The sequence below is a fragment of the Nuphar pumila genome, chromosome 17, assembly GCF_984573655.1.
Source record: "Nuphar pumila chromosome 17, dmNupPumi1.hap1.1, whole genome shotgun sequence".
NCBI lineage: Eukaryota > Viridiplantae > Streptophyta > Magnoliopsida > Nymphaeales > Nymphaeaceae > Nuphar > Nuphar pumila.
In genome coordinates this window covers 52,088,768-52,096,125 of record NC_143265.1, presented here as the reverse complement: position 1 = coordinate 52,096,125, position 7,358 = coordinate 52,088,768, and the positions used below count along the sequence as shown (strand labels likewise).

General features: G+C 36.2%; 1 pseudogene; it reads right to left on the bottom strand.

The window, feature by feature from the left end:
- Window positions 1–1,463: 1,463 nt before the first annotated feature.
- Window positions 1,464–7,358, bottom strand: part of LOC149811963 (uncharacterized) — a 31,721-nt pseudogene continuing 25,826 nt past the window's right edge.

Below are 7,358 nucleotides of genomic sequence, written 5' to 3'. Positions count from 1 at the left end.
AGGTTGAAAAGTCTTCATCCTCGAAGTCGACTCCTCGCCTTTAGCATTACCACGGTACCACTCCAAGTGTTTGACGTTGAACACGTTCAAAGTTTTGAATTGAGGTGGCAACTGAACCCTATAAGGATTAAAATTAATGATGTCAGTAACTGCACAAGGACCAATGCGCTTAGGCGCCAACTTACCATGCAACTCAGGAGATAAACGTTCTTTAGTAAGAGTAACCCATACCAGATCTCCAAGTTCAAACAATACCTGTCAATGCTTCTCATTATAGCTTGCTTTATACTTACTAATGTTGTCTTGAAGATTCAAATGTACCTGTTCATGAATATATTGCAACAAAGAAACACAATCTTGAACATAATTTAAAATATGACCAACAACAGGAATATGAGCTAAGTCAACATGAGAACATGGATTAAAACCATACAAAACAGTAAAAGGGCTAAATCCAGTAGAACGATTCACAAATTTATTGAAAGCAAATCTAGCTTGTGTAATTATTTGAGTCCATGACATAGGTTTATCATTAATTAAAGCTCGCAACAAATTTCCTAAGGACCGATTAACAACTTCAGTTTGACTGTCGGTCTGAGGATGATGCACAATGCTAAATTGTAGATTGGTTCCTAACTTTTTCCATAATTGATGCCAAAATGACCTACAAATTTAACATCTCTATCAGAAGTGATAGTTTTCGGAATGCCATGCAATTTATAGATTTCCTAGAAAAACAAATCCGCAATATGAGATGCATCCATGATTTTTCTACATGAAATGAAACAAGCCATTTTTGTGTATCGATCGACAACCACAAAGACAGAATCAAGACCATGAGAGTTCTTAGGTAATCCTAAAACAAAATCCATGGTTATATCTTGCCAAGGTTTTTTAGGAATAGGCAACGGCAAATACAACCCAGCATTTGTGACATTTCCTTTTGCGATGTGACATGTATGGCATTTTCCTACGAATCTATTCACTTCCTTTCGCATGTGGGGCCACAAATATGTTGAAGACACTAAATGCATTGTCTAATTCCGAACAAAATGTCCCTCATTATGTATCTCAGAAATCAATCATTGCCTCAGCGAACAGTCTGGGATAAAAAGTAAATTGCCTTTAAATAAAAATCCATCAACCAGTGAGAAATTGTCATGAGGATGACTTGTCACTTCATTAATATTTTTTGAGAAATAGCTATCTGACTTATATAATGACGCGAATTTCTCAAAACCCCAAACAGATGATTTCATGGTAGACAGGAGAATGGTTTTCCTACTTAAGGCATCAACGACAACATTATCTTTTCCTGCCTTATGTTTCAGAACGAATGTGAACTCTTTGAGGTATTCAACCCATTTGGCTCTACGAGCATTCAACTTATGCTGACCATTGATGTATTTGAGAGCCTCATGGTCAGTATGGAGAATAAATTTTTGATGCACCAAATAATGCCTTCAGTGCATTAATGCTATGATGATAGCATAGATATCCTTATCATAGGTACTGTACTTCAATTTGGCTTCATTCAGTTTCTCACTAAAACAAGCCACAGGTTTACCTTCTTGACTCAACACAGCACCTATACCTACACCAGATGCATCACATGACAACTTGAAAGCAAGATTAAAATTAGGCAATACTAATACTGATGTCGAACAGAGATAGGATTTCAAACGCTCAAATGATTGTTGAGCCTCCAGATTCCATTGAAAGGTCTTACCTTTAATACAATCGGTCAATGGAGCAGCAATACTGCTAAAATGCGAAATGAACCACCTATAAAAGGAAGCTAACCCATGAAAGTTATGCACGACAGTAATGGAGTTTGGCACAGGCCAATCTTGAATCGACTTGACTTTTGAAGGCTCAACAAATATACCTGTCGTCGAGACCACGTAACCAAGGAATAAAACTTTAGTGGCCAAAAATACACACTTATCGATAGATGCATAAAATTGTTCCTTTCTGAGGATATCGAACACTAAACGTAAGTGTTCTAGATGATCAGGTTCGGTTCGACTATATATGAGAATGTCATTAAAATAAACGACCAGGAATTTACCGATGTAAGGTCAAAAAATTTGATTCATGATTCTCATAAAGGTAGATGGAGCATTGGATAAACCAAATGGTATTACGAGCCATTCATAGAGACCATCACGAGTTTTAAATGTGGTTTTTCATTCATCGTCAGGCCTAACTCGTATTTGATGATATCCGCTATGCAGATCTAACTTAGAAAATATCTTTGAACCAGTCAATTGGTCCAACAGATCATCCAATCTCGGAATGGGAAACCTATACTTGATGATTATCTTATTGATAGCTCGACTATCAATGCACATCCGCCATGTTTCATTCTTCTTGGGAACAAGAAGAGCAGGAACCACACATAGACTAAGACTTTGTGATCATCGCAAAAAAAAATCCTCTTGTATTCCTCCTCTCTCTTTTCCTTCTATTTTTCTTTCTAACCTCTATTTCTTTTTTTGAAGGGGAGAATAAAAGACAGAAAAGAAGAGAGAAGAGAAAAAAAAGAAAAAAAAGAAAAGAAAAGAAAAGAAAAGAAAAGAAAAGATGAGAGAGAGGCTCTTTTGCAAGGTCTCATTTGACCAAAGAAATGTTGTGAAAATCACTCGCCTCCGTTTTGAAAATTGCAAGAAAATGGAGAGATGGGATTCGATCGTCGGTACGAGGTTCGATCGTTCCTGGCACCTTTACCAGGGGTAATCGAACCAAGGATCGAATTTATGCTTTTTGCTTTGCGAGAATATCATCTAAGAATTTATTCTAAGTCTAAAAATGCATAAAGAATCATGCTTGTGCGAATACAAAGATGTATGCTCTTTTGAGAAAAAACAGTTTTTGAAATTTGGGATTTTCCAAGTGATTATGAAAAAATATGATAATAGAGTGAAGAAATGATTTTTGAAAGTTGAATCTAACTTAGAACTTGAGATAGATCTGAAAAGATATTTGAAGTTCTAAGTTTTAAAATAATCAGAGTTGGAAAAATAAGTCTTGATTCGAAAAGAATGAAGAGAAAGGGGGTTTTGAAGCTGAGATAGAAAAAGTGAAGTTTCAAAAGTCAAAATGGACTTTGAATTTGAATTTTGAATCTGGATTTCGAAGTGGAGATGTAATTTGAAATGGAATTGGATTCCAGATTTAAAGTTTGAAATCAGGATGGAATTTTGGATTTAAGAAATCCAAATGGAATTTGAAAATAGAATTGGATTTAAGAAGTCCAGATGTGATATGAAAATGGAATGGATTTTGAATCCGAAGTCTGAATCCTAAATGAAATTTAGATCCGAAGTCTGGAATCCAAAATGGAGTTAGATCCAGAATCTGGAATCCTAAATAGAATTGGATCCGAAGTCTGGAATCCAAGGCAAAGTTGAATCCAAAATCTGGAATCCTATATGGAGTTGGATCCGAAGTCTAGAATCCAAGAATGGAGTTGAATCCAAAATATGGAATCCTAAAATGGAGTTGGGCCCGAAGTCTGAAATCCAAAATGGAGTTGAATCCGTAAAATGAAATTGGATCCGAAGTCTGGAATCCAAAATGAGATTGGGTTCTAAATCCAGAACCCAAAATGGATTTGGATTCTGAAAATCCGAATGGGATTTTGAAGACGAATCTGGATAATTTAAAAAAAAAAACTGATTGGATTTGGAAGTGAGCTTTAAACTTTAGGAAAAATCGAATTTTGAGATTTAGAATCAATCTCAAGACCTTGATTTTGAATTGGAAATTGAGTTTTTGAAAAATTGAATTTGAAATTTTAAAGTCAAATTGGGCTTTGAAATTGAATTTTGAGATGAGATAGGATTTGAGAATAGAAAAGAAGATTTTGAATTTACAAGAATTGAAGACTGATTTGAGAAGTGAAGAAGATATTTGAAGAAAAATCACTTGGATTTTGAAAAAGAGTTTTGAAAAAATGATGAAATGATTTAAAGAATTTGAAAATTGAGTTTGAAAAGCATATTTCATTCTGTAAATGAATTGAAACAAGATTGAAGATATAATACATTTCTGACTATGGTCATAAAATGTATTATATAATAATCATATTTCAATTCAGGTGAAGAATAAAACATATTTTGGTGCCTTTATAGAGTTTAAAATAAAATTAACTCTCAATATACTCTGACTATGGCCATTGATATATATTTTGAGTTAATTTTAAATTAAACCCTGATAAAGGAGGAAAGTATTTTTAAAAAATATGATGATTTTTGAAAAGGGATCTAGTGCAGATCCAGTGTTATTCTATAAAAGATGAAAATCATAAGTTTTGTTCACACCTTGACTATGGCCATTGATGCAAATCATCAACTTAGGATTTAATCACCTTTTATAAAATGGTGCATGTGCCATTCGTGTTCCCATTGGTGAAATTTTGCAATAAAGGAGGAAAATGATATGAAAACAAGCCTATATATGCTCATACATTCTAATATAATGCAGGAAATGTAAATTTTCATTATAATCTAGCTATTACACCATTTACGTTGAATTTGAAAATATCAAAGTCTCTAATCTAAGAAAAGAAATATGGATTTTTCATTCATTCCGGCAAAAACAGAGTTAGCATAAAAAAAACGCAGGCGACAAGAGATATCACATTTGAGGTTTAAGATGAAAATGGTGGAATGCTCATGCCTATGAAATTTTAATGCATCATGAACGAGAAAACATATACATTGGAATGTATTTAAATGATGGAATAAATATCTAAAATGCATGTATGATATACTATGAAAAAATGCAAATGCAAAGATAATGTATATATGATATGCAGGGGAAGATGTGACTCAGTGTGGTGATTGCAGGGAGCATGAGCTAACAGGTGATATGTAAGAAGGTGTATGTTGTGATGAAGGGCAGTTGACACAAGTGCCCAATATGAAGGCAAGTGGGAGCTTGTCGTGAACAGTGACACAATGCAATATAGTGGAGGTTGCTATGCTTGCAGCAAATGGGGGATGCTAAATGAAGGAAAGCAGGGACTGTGTTGGGCAAATGACGTTGCCAGCAGAGTAAGTGTGTGAACGTGTTGGGCAGCAATCACAACAGGTGATATGCTGGGAGCAATAACAATGTAGGTGAAGAGATTGTAACAATACAGTTGGGTATCAATACATCCCTGTTACCCTTTCTCGACAAGAAACAAGCCCTTCAACAAAGCGGCAGGCTGGAAAAAACAGTGCCATTGGTTACGAATAGAACCACTGCATATGTAGATCACACTGTATTTATGGATACCCTGTACAATATTCCTCTATTGGGAATTGAAGAGTTCGATTGCCAAGGCAAAATCCCAGCAAATATCAATGAGAACCCTACAACAATAACTGCATCTAAACCCAAATATTTGCACTCAGAACCAAAGTGGACCCTGAGAAAAATGTCCAATGTTAAATAATGCTCATTGTTCCTGCTACATTTATGATGTCGTCAAGATCACCAAACTGAGATGTTTAGGAAGCCATACAAGCTCCAGGCGACAGGACATGCCCAATGATACCATCTCCACCACATGGGGACAACCGGGCATGGAACCACAAAGCCAGAAAAGACATTCTCAATAAAAAAAAGGGAAAATGCAGAAGATGCAATGGATGAAATCAAGAATTATTGCAACTGCCATCATGTCTTAGCAGGTGAAACACAGGAACATGAGGTATGTGAAGAATATATACAAAGAAGAAAGAAATAAAAAAAAAGAAAATTTGGCAATAACCCATTTAAATCCTATCCATGAATATACCATGACCCCATAGACCAGAGTTAAAACGTATGACGTTTCAGCAATAACCTCTGGAAAAGCATATGGCATTGCTAGATATATTCCAGTAGCCATTTTTCTGTAGAACCCAATCCTTTCAATGGGTACTACCAGTTGAACAAATGGTACATTGGTTTATACCAATGAACAGAATGGCAGCATGCATAGAACTAATCACATTTAGCAGCTCCTGCTGCCCATGGATTTTCATGGTAAGGTTCCAGAATATAGATCCAAACCTCAAAGCTATGAAGGTTGTGAAGGTGTGGTGATAGGTGACATGGAGGGATGGTATAGCAAGGTTTTAACAGGGTATATACCTACTTCTGCTAATGGCACTATAACGGTGAGGGAGTGAAGGCACTGTAGCAGCTGGTGTATGAAAGATGCTGTGAATAGTGCATTTTACAGGAGGATTGGAGATGGGAAAGTGGTGATGAAATGCATATTGTGAACACATGTTTAGGTAGTGATGGCATGCTGAAGGTGAGAAAGTGGGTGAATGGTGATGGTGTAAACTAACGATTAAGTATGTGTGCTAAAAAAATAGTTAAATTATGAAGGTGGCTGGAGACGTGTACAGTATCTACAACAGGTGGGGTGTGCTTTGAGATGGTGACAACTGGTGTGGAGTGAAGGTATGTGCAGGGAAGGTGCAAATGGCAGCATATGCTATGTTAAAGATAGAACAAAGAAGCAGGAAATAATAACCAAAAAAAATTTGTGTGTGCAGGAAATGGCTGATGATGGGAGTGAAGCTGGAACTAGTTGAGAGTGCAACATATGTTCAAGAATCTCAGCAAACTTTAAGAAGCATTCATTAACATCCAAACCTTTCAAGTCACATTTATCAGCAAAGCACATATGTAGGAATGAGTATCTAATATGAGAGGATGGAACAAATTCCTCGCATATTTTGCAGATCACTTTATCAAGATATTCACGATAATGTTTCTATGAAATGAATTCCAGCTCATTTCATATAGCAGCCTCTTGGGTGACCTACCATCCCTCTGAAAAATCAAGGCATCCCATCACCAAAAAAGAAGAGGGGGGAAGCTTACCATTTAGAATATCATAAAACTGGTAAGTGTCAGATTCTGTGATGCAGCCCTGATCAGAATGTCACTTATTTTGTGATGACTGTAACAGAGGGGAGACACTGACATCTCCAGCATCACCATGATTTTTCATCAATTGGTCTATTCTCTTTGGACAGCTGTAATGGCTTAGAACCCTTTGTATTCTTTCTGAAATTCCAGAGAAGGGAACTTTGTACGCTCTTCTGATAGAGCAAGAAGTCCTTCAGCCATTTCTCTTGATTTGGCAGATGTAACCCCATGTCCATCTAGGATGGAACATCACTTCTCTTTTGAAAAGAGCAAGCTCGATATTCATTGCTTCTTTGGTAATATCCAGTTTTGTATTCAAGGGCCCCAAGAGCTCCTTTTAAGGCAGTTCATATTGCAAAGGCCCTGATTTCTGCTTTAGTGAATCGGGAGAGATGGGCAGCAGACCTCAATCGATTATAAACCATATTTACAAAATT